An 11,859-nucleotide genomic window follows, 5' to 3' on the forward strand; every position below is an offset into this window, starting at 1 on the left:
GCTGCTAAATGATTCCACTCTCCTTTCCCAGGTCCTATGCTGCCGCCCTCCCCACAGGGAGCCTCAGCTGCCAAGGAGCACTGCCCTGCACTCTGGCTGCTGTGGCACATGTGCTTAACAATGGTGAGCATTGTTTATGGGTCCCTTAAAATATGTCAGGCAGCATGCTAACCACTTCACAAATGTAACCGATTCACCAGCTCAGTATATGAAGTGAGCTCACATTCTGTCCAATGAGCACTGAATGCCTCTGCATTGTGGTATGTCTATGCAAAAGCTCCACAGCCCCAAGAAGCCTTCGTCTGTTCAAAGAGTCAGTTTAAGTGAGTACTGCCTTAAGGCATAAAACCCAAAACCTTACCTAGTCTGCCAAGGAGCCTCACTCTTTTTGGCTGTGGTCGCCACTGCCAGCAGTCACTGTTGAGATTCCACGAAACTTCCCTAGAAACATTCTCTCAATGAAATGAATGACCTGGTGTCTGAAGTGGTTTCTGCCCACTCCAGGAGCCAGATCCTTTCAAAAAAGGATTTCTGGCAATGGGGACAAGTTCGAAACATTGCGGATGTCTGAAATGCACCTGCTATACTCCACTGTCCTATGTCCATGTCACATAAACACATCAAACACCAAATGCTAGGGCACAGCTCTTTATACACGCTGTTCTGAGATCCAACACAGAGTTATTTTTTCTGTCTCAGCTGTGCATTGTACTTTCTATGCCTGTCAATGGTGAAAGGGGAACTACCTCACCATATATAACATCGATCCTATTTTCTATCTCAGTATGACCAAGCATGTTTTTCAGGGAATCACCCATCTTATTTGTGGGTTATCTTCTTAAATTATCTCATGCCTTTGGATCATTAGCTTCATTTCACAATTGAGAAACCAGGTCAATGATGAGAAAAGAATTGCTCAAGATCACTCAGCAAATAATGGTAGACGTGGGATTTAAACCCACATCTTGATTTACAACACAGCTCTGCTCCAACTCACTGGATTGTTTGTGGTTGGGATGTTCATCCAAGAAAAAGTCAAGGGAAGTGGCTCCTTAAATAAGTAAATGAGTTTCTTTGTGGAGTCCCTCGACTTGAGGGGAATGAGGAAAGCCATAGGGAGGCAGTGAAGCTAAAACCCCGTATCTAAACTGCACTGGAGATGAACACTAAGTAGTTTGTGAGTAGCCAGGACTCACATGTTATGCCATGTGTAGGGTGTGGCAGTTTAGCACACATGTTGGCCTTGGTCTATGGCCTGGTCTGACTCTTTTACTAGGCCAGTGGTCAGCAAACTCATTAGTCAACAGAGCCAAATATCAACAGTACAACGATTGAAATTTCTTTTGAAAGCCAAATTTTTTAAACTTAAACTATATAGGTGGGTACATTCCTTATCAAGGTAGCGCCCGCATGCGGTATTTTGTGGAAGAGCCACACTCAAGGGGCCAAAGAGCCGCGTGTGGCTCACAAGCTGCAGTTTGCCAACCACTGTTAACTAGGCCAACTGCATGGGTTAAGAAGATCTAGAAGAATAAGTGTGAGAGAATCTAATGGCATGGGTGCCAACTATGAGCCTGTGTCCATTTTTAAGCCAGTTTTTGGTCTCAACCTCCAAACCTGCCCCCTTGGCCATAATTTTCTATGCCCTGGGTCTGAGGCTTTTTGGACAGAAACACATGGGAATAAAGGCTTTATCTGGTCTCACTTTAAAGTCACTTGGATAAATAAACTTGACTTTTCCAGTACCATCTGGGATCACCTTCTCTTATCCTAACAAAGGCCCATCATGATGAAACACTATCTGCATCAAATAAGAAGTTCAGATGAAAAATATTTGAACAGTAGTTAGATTTCAGTCCTCGGCAAAAGCCAAGTAGCTGATGTAGAAATCAGAGAGCAGAAGCTATGGGTACAGAGAAGATCAGGAGCAGGTGTTCTGAGAGAGACCCATATTCTGGGATGAGGGTGGAGGAATGTCAGCAGGAAGTAAGCAGCGAACCACCAAGCCAAAGCAAATACAGGATCCAAAGCTGCCCATATGGTCTCTCCATAAAGAACATTGCCAAGAAAGCTCACAGCAGGGAGGAGAAGAGTGGAAGATTCTCGGCACCTTGCTTAGCAGCCAACAGCCGGGTGCGGTGATGCCAGCCATGCATCCTGAGCTCTACCTCTTGAGCAACTCAGATGGCATTTTTCTGTCCTTTTAATCTGGGTACAAGAGGCTTGAATCCTATCTCCACCCACATCCCCTAGATTGAAAATAATGCTTTCCCCTGGATTTCTTTGAAACCAAAGGTTTCAAAGGGTTTATATTATTGCCATCTCCTGTGACAGTTCTATGTCTGTTGTGTACCATATTGACCCAGGTATCACACACAATGACCTCCCTCAAATTTCTAAACAATTCTTCCCTACTGCCTTCCAAAGTAAACTTTAAAGAATTTAGTGTGAGAGGAGCTGGAGGAGAGAATTCTTCATGATGATGTAAAGCAATTGATATAGATGGCAATGGTCTATCCTCATTGTATCTGCTTGTTTTGAACTTTTTCAAAGGGTGAACACTCGCTAATATAATATATATGCTTAAACATATGATATCTCCTTCCTGACAGTGGGTAGATAGGTTTTTTAATATAAGCATCAGGTAATAACCATAAATATAGCTAACATTTATTGAGAATGTACTCCATACCAGGCACTATTAAGAAATTTATATGGAGTAATTCATTTTATCTTAACAACTATTACTATCTTACAGATCAGGAAACTCTCTATTTAGAGATTGAGTGGTAAACAAACAAACTTCTCCAAGGGGATACAGCTAATAAATAACAGGTCTAGGATTTGAGCCCAGGCAGTCTGACTTCAGACCTTCACTCATAACTATAGCCTATCTAGATCCCCTATCTAGAGCCCCAAAGTCATGAGAGAGAGTCAAGAATGGCTATAGGAGTAACTGGACCAACTATGTGAGAAGCTAGAAGATGGAGAAGGGGAAAAGGGAGATGAGAGAGACTGAAGAACTATTAAATGGTCAACAGAATCTGGGTACTGAAGAATAATAACCTACTTCATGAAGAGGCTGATTTTTTCCTAGTCATACATTTGGACCTGGATTACAGCAAAGTTCAGGGGGAATAATGCAGCTCCAGTGGACAGGGAAGGTAGCCTCAAGCTACACCTGGAGAAACAGGGTAGGACAAATAAGGGCTCTGGTTCCTTGGAGGACTGGGACGGAGACTATCTCTGCTCCATGCTGCAGACACAAGAAGGTTCTTGGCTACTTACCATGGACAATGAGAGTAATGGAACAAAGGTAGGAAAAACAGCAAAAGAGATATTTTGTCAAGAGTCTAAAGATCTTTAGGTATCCTTCGCTGTCTCTTGATCTTCAACTTCTTTTATTTCTAGATATATTTTTTAGTAATTGTATAGATGATAAATCTTTACTATGGAAAAGTTAAAAAATGCAGAAAGGTATAAAGTAGAAAATGTCAATCACTCAGGGATCAACTTACTACTCTGTTATATTACACCCATACATACATAGAAATGAGACTTATAATAAAGGTTACACTTTAAATCAGTGAGGAAACACAAATTTTTCAATAAATGGTGATGATATAACTGGATGTCCATTTAGCAAAAGAAATGTAATATTTTCTTTCAGAATAACTCTATCTTTCATCACCATCATCATAAATAAATCTAAGTGGACTAAAAATCTAAATTTAAGCCACATAACTTATAGAGAACATGTAGGAGAATATCTTCATTTGCTTGTAATAAAAAAAATTCTTAAATAGACACCAAAAGCATTAATTAGAAAAGAAAAGATTGATAAATTCAGCTACAGTATAAGTAAGAACTTCTATTCATCAAAAGACAATACAGAGGCTACAAAGAGAAGACATTGGTCAAAGAAAATTTGCAACACCTATGACTGGCAAAGATCTAGTAACCACTATATATAAAGAATTTCTGTGAACCAATAAAAAAAAAAGATACCCAGCAGAGAGAAAAACTTAGACCCACAAAAAAACTGGTATATCATTGTCAATTGTGGCATTGTTCGGAATAGCCAAAAAATGGAAACAATCCAAAGGTCCATGAAATGTGCTCTATCTATATAAAGAAATATTATCTGGTGTGGTATGAAAGGAGAGAAGGTTAGCCCTCCCCTTGACAAGGATGGAAGAGGCTCTCGGGCCTAACAACATGCATACGGTTAAGAAATATTATCTGACAATAAAAAGAAATGAAGTACTGATATATGCTACAATATGGATGAACCATAAAAACATTACGCTATGTGAAAGAAATAAATGACAAAGAACCACATTTTTTTTTCTGAATGTCAAATATTTTAGTTAAAAGTTACTATTCTTTATTTTTTAATTTATTGTGTTTACATAGATTCTAGTGTTGTCCTGAATGCATCCTTCCTCCCCCATATTCCCCTCAACATCTTCCTTGTCCCCTTCCCAACATCTCCCTCCCCCCTTCCCTTCAGGTTTATCCCAGCCTATCATCCCCTTTCCCTCTGTCCTCTTTTTCTCTGGTCCCTTTGATCTCTCCTCTGTCTCAATTTCGTTCCTCAATTCACACTGTTTCTTGGATTCCTCAAATGAGTGAGGTCATATGATATTTTTCTTTCTCTGCCTGGCTTATTTCACTTAACGTAATAGTTTCCAGGTCCATCCATGTTGTTGCAAAAGGTAATATTTCCTTCTTTTTCATGGCCCCATAGTATTCCATTGTATATATGTACCACTGCTTTTTAATCCACTCTTCCACTGACAGACACATGGGCTGTTTTCAGATCTTCGCTATTGTGAACAATGCTGCCATAAACATGGTGGTACATTCCTTTTTTGAGTCAGTGATATGGTGTTCTTGGGATATATTCCTAAAGTGGGATGCTTGGGTCAAAAGGCAGTTCCATTTTAAATTTTTTGAGGAATCTCCATACTGTTTTCCACAGTGGCTGCACCAGTCTGCATTCCCACCAGCAGTGAAGGAGGGTTCTCCTTTCTCCACATCCTTGCCAGCACCTATCATGTGTTGTTTTGTTAATGAGCGCCATTCTGTCTGGTTTGAGGTGGTATCTCATCGTGGTTTTAATTTGCATTTATCTAATGATTAGTGATGTTGAACATTTTGCCATATATTGGCCATCTGTATGTCCTCTTTGGAGAAATGTCTGTTCATTTCTTTTGCCCATTTTTTGATCGGATTGTTTGTCTTCCTGGTGTTGAGTTTTACGAGTTCTTTATAAATTTTGGTTATTAATCCCTTATCAGATGTATTGTCAACTATGTTGTCCCATTATGTGGTTTGTCTTTTTATTCTGTTCATATTGTCTTTAGCTGTACAAAAGCTTTTTAGTTGGATATAGTCCCATTTGTTTATCCTGTCTTTTATTTCATTTGCCTGTGGAGACAAATCAGCAAATATATTGCTGTGAGAGATGCTGGTGAGCTTACTTCCTATGTTTTCTTCTAATATGCTTATGGTTTCACGACTTACATTTAAGTCTTTTATCCATTTTGAGTTTATTTTTGTGATTGGTGTAAGTTGATGGTCTAGTTTCAGTTTTTTTGCAGGTAGCTGTCCAATTTTCCCAAAACCATTTGTTAAAGAGACTGTCTTTACTCCATTGTATGCTCTTACCTCCTTTGTCTAATATCAATTGTCCATAAAGCTGTGGGTTTTCTGTTCTGTACCATTGATCTATATGCCTGTTCTTATTTCAGTACCAAGATGTTTTAAATACAATGGCCTTGTAGTATAACTTGATATCAGGAAGTGTGATACCTTCCACTTTATTCTTCTTTTTCAAGATTACTGAGGTTATTTGGGTACTTTTTTGGTTTCATATAAATTTTTTGAATATGTGTTCTTTATCTTTGAAGTATGTCATTGGTATTTTAATTAGTATTCCATTGAAATTATAAATTTCTTTGGGTAATATAGACATTTTAATAATGTTTAGTCTTCCTATCCATGAACACAGTATATGCAGTATAAGTGGAAGGTATCACACTTCCTGATATCAAGTTATACTACAAGGCCATTGTATTTAAAACATCTTGGTACTGAAATAAGAACAGGCATATAGATCAATGGTACAGAACAGAAAACCCACAGCTTTATGGACAATTGATATTAGACAAAGGAGGTAAGAGCATACAATGGAGTAAAGACAGTCTCTTTAACAAATGGTTTTGGGAAAATTGGACAGCTACCTGCAAAAAAAATGAAACTGTGTTCATTTTTGTTTGTATCTTTCTTGATTTCTTTTATCAATGTTTTATAATTTTCCAGGTAAATTTTTAGTTAAATTTACTCCTAGTACTTTATTTTTTTTGTTGCAAAAGTGAAAGGAATTGTTTCCTTAATTTCTCTTTCTGAGGGTTCTTTGTTGGTGTATAAAAATGCCTCTGATTTCTGTGTATTAACTTTATATCCTGAAACCTTGCTGAATTTATTTTTCAAGTCCAGTAGTTTTTTGACTATGACTTTAGGGTTTTCTAAATACAGATCATATCATCTGCAAATAATGATAGTTTTATTTCTTCTTTTCCAATTTTAATACCTTTTATTTCTTCTTTTTGTCTGATTGCTGTGGCTAGGACTTCCAGTACTATGTTGAATAAGAGTGGTGAAAGAGGGCACCCTTGCCTTGTTCCTGATCTTAAGCGGATTGCTTTTAATTTTTGCCTATTAATTATGATATTGGCTGTGGGTTTGTCATAGATGGCCTTTATCATGTTGAGATATGTTCCCTGTATTCCCACTTTGCTGAGAGTTTTGATCATAAATGGGTGCTGGATTTTATCAAATGCTTTTTCTGCATCTATTGAAATTATCATGTGGTTTTTCTCCTTCTTTTTGTTAATGTGATGAATCACATTGATTAATTTACAAATATTTTACCAAACTTGCCTCCCCAGAATAAATTCCACTTGATCATGATGTTTGATTTTTTTCATATATTGTTGGATCCAGTTTGCTAATATTTTGTTAAGAATTTTAGCATCTAAATTCATCAGGGATATTGGCCTATGATTTTCTTTCTTGTGTTGTCTTTGCCTGGTTTTAGAATCAGAATTATGCTCGCCTCATAAAAGAAACTTGAACTCTTCCTTCCTCTTGAATTTTTTGAAATAGCTTGAGAAGGATAACAGTTAGGTCTTCTTTGAATATTTGGTAGAATTCACTTGTGAAGCCATATGGCCCAGGGCTTGTGTTTGTTGGGAGTTTTTTGATAACTATTTTGATCTCATTTGTTGTAATTGGTCTGTTTAGACTTTCTGATTCTTCCAGATTGATTTTTGGAAGATTATATGTTTTAAGGAATTTTTCCATTTCACCTAGGTTGTCTAATTTTTTGGCATACAGTTCTTCATAGTATTTTCTTACAATATTTTGTATTTCTGTTGTGTCAGTTGTTATTTCTCCGCTCTCATTTCTAATTTTATTTATTTGAGTCCTCTCTCTTTTTTTCTTGGTGAGTCTGGTTAAAGGTTCATTGATCTTGTTTACCCTTTCAAAGAACCAGCTCTTGGTTTCATTGATCCTCTGTATTGTTTCTTTAGCCTTTATGTTATTTATTTCTGCTCTGATCTTTATTATTTCCTTCCTTCTACTACCTCTGGGCTGTACTTGCTGTTCTTTTTCTAGTTCTTTTAGATGCAGGGTTAAGTTGTTTATTTGAGCTTTTTCTAGCTTCTTGAGGTATGCCTGTAATGCTATGAACTTCCCTCTCAGTACTACTTTTGCTGTGTCCCATATATTTTGAGTTGTTGTATGCTCATTATCATTTGTTTCTAGAAATTTTTTATTTCTTCTTTGATCTCATTGTTAACTCATTTGTTATTTAATAACATGCTATTTAGTTTCCATGTGTTTGAGTATTTTTCAGTTTTTCTGTTGTGGTTGATTTCTAGTTTTATGCCATTGTGATCAGAGCAGGTGCTTGATATGATTTCAATCTTCTTAAATTTGTTGAGATTGCTTTTGTGGTCTATCCTAGACAATGTACCATGAGCACTTGAAAAGAATGTGTATTCTGCTGCTTTAGGGTGAAAGGTTCTGAAGATATCTATTAAATCCAGTTGATCTAATGTGTTCTTTAAGTCTGCTGTTTCTTTTTAATTTTCTTTCTTGAGGATCTATCTAGTGATGTTAATGGGGTATTAAAATCCCCTACTATTATAGTATTGCTGTTGATCTCGCCCTTTATATCCAACAAAGTCTGCTTTATATATTTAGGTGCTTCTATATTAGGTGCATAGATATTTATAATGGTTATCTCTTCCTGTTGGATTGCTCCCTTTATCATTATGTAGTGACCTTCTTTATCCCTTACTATAGCCTTTGTTTTAAAGTCTATTTTGTCTAATATAAGTATTGCTACCCCAGCTTTTTTTTATTTGCATTAGCATAAATTTTTTTTTTTAGGATTCATAAGTTTATTTTTTTAATTTTTTTAAAATAATTTTATTTTTTTAATGGGGCAACATCAATAAATCAGGATACATATATTCAAAGATAACAAGTCCAGGTTATCTTGTCGTTCAATTATGTTGCATACCCATCACCCAAAGTCAGATTGTCCTCTGTCACCTTCTATCTAGTTTTCTTTGTGCCCCACCCCCTCCCCCTTTCCCTCTCCCTTTCCCCCCTCCCCCCGTAACCACCACACTCTTATCAATGTCTCTTAGTTTCACTTTTATGTCCCACCTACGTATGGAATAATGCAGTTCCTGGTTTTTTCTGATTTACTTATTTCACTTCATATCATGTTATCAAGATCCCACCATTTTGCTGTAAATAATCCGATGTCATCATTTCTTATGGCTGAGTAGTATTCCATAGTGTATATGTGCCACATCTTCTTTATCCAGTCATCTATTGATGGGCTTTTTGGTTGTTTCCATGTCCTGGCCATTATGAACAATGCTGCAATGAACATGCGGTTGCATGTGTCTTTATGTATCAATGTTTCTGAGTTTTGGGGGTATATACCCAGTAGAGGGATTGCTGGGTCATAAGGTAGTTCTATTTTCAGTTTTTTGAGGAACCACCATACTTTCTTCCATAATGGTTGTACTACTTTACATTCCCACCAACAGTGTATGAGGGTTCCTTTTTCTCCACAGCTTCTCCAACATTTGCTATTACCTGTCTTGTTAATAATAGCTAATCTAACAGGTGTGAGGTGGTATCTCGTTGCAGTTTTGATTTGCATTTCTCTAATAGCTAAAGAAGATGAGCATCTTTTTATATATCTGTTGGCCATTTGTATTTCTTCCTGGGAGAAGTGTCTGTTCATGTCCTCTTCCCATTTTTTTATTGGATTGTTTGTTTGTTTGTTTGTTGAGTTTTATGAGTTCTTTGTATATTTTGGATATTAGGCCCTTATCTGAGCTGTTGTTTGAAAATATTATTTCCCATTTAGTTGGCTTTCTGTTTATTTTGTTATCAGTTTCTCTTGCTGAGCAAAAACTTCTTAGTCTGATGTAGTCCCATTCATTAATTTTTGCCTTCCTTTTACATTTAGTCTATGTGTATCTTTTGTTTTGAGGTGTGTCTCTTGTAGACAGCATATGTATGGCTCCTGTTTATTTATCCATGCAGCTATCTTATGTCTTTTGATTGGATCATTTAATCCATTTACATTTAAGGTTATTATTGATATGTAGTTGTTTATTGCCATTTTATTCTTTAAAGCTATATTCCTCTTTTACTGTATTTTTTTCCCTTTTTGTTCTGTTTACAACAGGCCCCTTAACATTTCTTGAAGTATTGGTTTGGTTGTAATAAATTCCTTGAGTTTTTTTTGTCTGGGAAGCTTTTTATTTCTCCTTCAATTTTAAACCATAGCCTTGCTGGATAAAGAAGTCTTGGTTGTAGGCTCTTGTTCTGCATTACTTTGAATATTTCTTGCCATTCATTTCTGGCCTCAAGTGTTTCTGTTGAAAAGTTGGATGTCATCCTTATGGGTGCTCCTTTGTAGGTGATTGACTGCTTTTCTCTTGTTGCTTTTAGTATTCTTTCTTTATCTTTTAGCTTTGGTATTTTAATTATGATGTGTCTTGGTGTAGATTTCTTTGGGTTTCTCTTCAACGGAGTTCTCTGTGCTTCTTGAACTTGTGTGACTTTTTCCTGTATCAATTTAGGAAAGTTTTCAGCTATGATTTCATCAAACAGCGTCTCTATTCCTTGTTCTTTCTCTTCTTCTTCAGGAACTACTATGATGCGGATGTTGTTTCTCTTTAGGTTATCACAGGGCTCTCTTAGACCTTTATCACTGCAAAGCCTGAAGCAACAAGAGAAAGAAAGAATCCTACCAATGTGTTATGAGAGCTAAAACCTAAGAAGAAAGGTAGTACAGCTACTGCTGGAACTGTGGGAAGACAGAGTGGGAATGAAGGGAATTAATACTCCAGACATTCTCCTTTCCCACTCTCCAAGCTTACACTGTTGCTTCTCATTTACCAATCCTAAGTACAGTGGGAGTCGGAGAAACCTGATGCTATAAAAAACACAGAGCAAGGAAGAGAAAAATAAAGAATGAAATGGGGGTGAGAGGGTAGAAATAAAATAACCAGTACCTCCCATGACCCAACAAGTACACTTAGAGGTTTACTTGGTAAACAAGCTCAATATATGATGTACAATATGTGTGTGTACAGGAATAATGGTAGCATCATTCTCTGTAGCAGACCCAAACTGGAGACTACTCAAACATCCATCCATTGTAGAATGGAGAAACAATCTGTTCTGTGTTCACACATACAAAGGAACACTAAAGCAATGAAAGAAAACTACAACTGGACAAAGTGGCAAGGATGAATTCCAGAAACATAATGCTGAACAAAATAAATATGAAACATATGATTCCACATATATAAGGTTCAAAATTGGGCAAAACTAATTTATATTGTTTAGCAGCACATACAGTGATAAAGCTGTATATTAAAAAATAACAACAAAATAATAATCATTGAAGTCAGGATAGTGTTTCCCCTAAGAAAGAGAGAGAGATGATCATGATGCATGTTGAATAAGGGGAGGGGGCAGGGAGAAGGCGCCTTCGGTCAGTGCTCTATTTATTGATTTGGCTGTGGTTACATCAATGTTTGCTTTATACATTTTATTAAAAATATTTTTTACCTGCATATTTATAATATATTTAATAAAAATAGAAAGAAAAGCATTTTAATAAAATTTTCACATTTTCTAGGCGTATACATATTTAACATTATTTCTTCATTTGCAACTTTTCTTAACCTTAGTACATAAGGATTTTCTGAAATAAATAAAAACCTTTTTCAAAGTTAGCTTTAAGACTATATAATATTGCCAAATAGTATATATTATAAACTTGACTAGCCCCTTATTGAAAACATCTAGGTTGTATCAATGCTCTCACCTTTATGACATTGCTTGCCTTTTATAACAAATAGTTTTTTAAAGAAATTCTAATCCATACTTCTTCCTTTTTCAATTTAAATTTTATTTTTCAATATATTTGATATTATTTTGTATTGGTTTATATTCAATATTACTTTGTATTAGATTCAGGTGTATAACATAATGATTAGACAATCATATACTTCATAAAGTATTCCTCCTGATATTTCCAGTACCCACCTAGCACCATACTTCATTATTACAGTATTATTGACCATATTCCCTATGTTGTACTTTAGATCCCCATGACTATTTTCTAACTGTCAATTTATACTTAATCCCTTCACCTTTTCACACAATGCCCCAAACCCTCTCCCATCTGGCAACCATCAATCTGTTCTCTGTACCTATGTATATGTTTCTATTTTATTAATT

The 11,859-nt window shown here is 36.2% G+C and overlaps 1 non-coding gene across 1 annotated transcript; it reads left to right on the plus strand.

The window, feature by feature from the left end:
- Positions 1 to 4,147: 4,147 nt before the first annotated feature.
- LOC136336720 (U6atac minor spliceosomal RNA) lies at positions 4,148 to 4,275 on the plus strand. Its single transcript, XR_010731546.1, has one exon. It is a non-coding gene; the product is annotated as a U6atac minor spliceosomal RNA (small nuclear RNA).
- Positions 4,276 to 11,859: the final 7,584 nt, after the last annotated feature.

Source organism: Saccopteryx bilineata, chromosome 4 (genome assembly GCF_036850765.1).
Source record: "Saccopteryx bilineata isolate mSacBil1 chromosome 4, mSacBil1_pri_phased_curated, whole genome shotgun sequence".
NCBI classification, from domain to species: Eukaryota; Metazoa; Chordata; class Mammalia; order Chiroptera; family Emballonuridae; genus Saccopteryx; species Saccopteryx bilineata.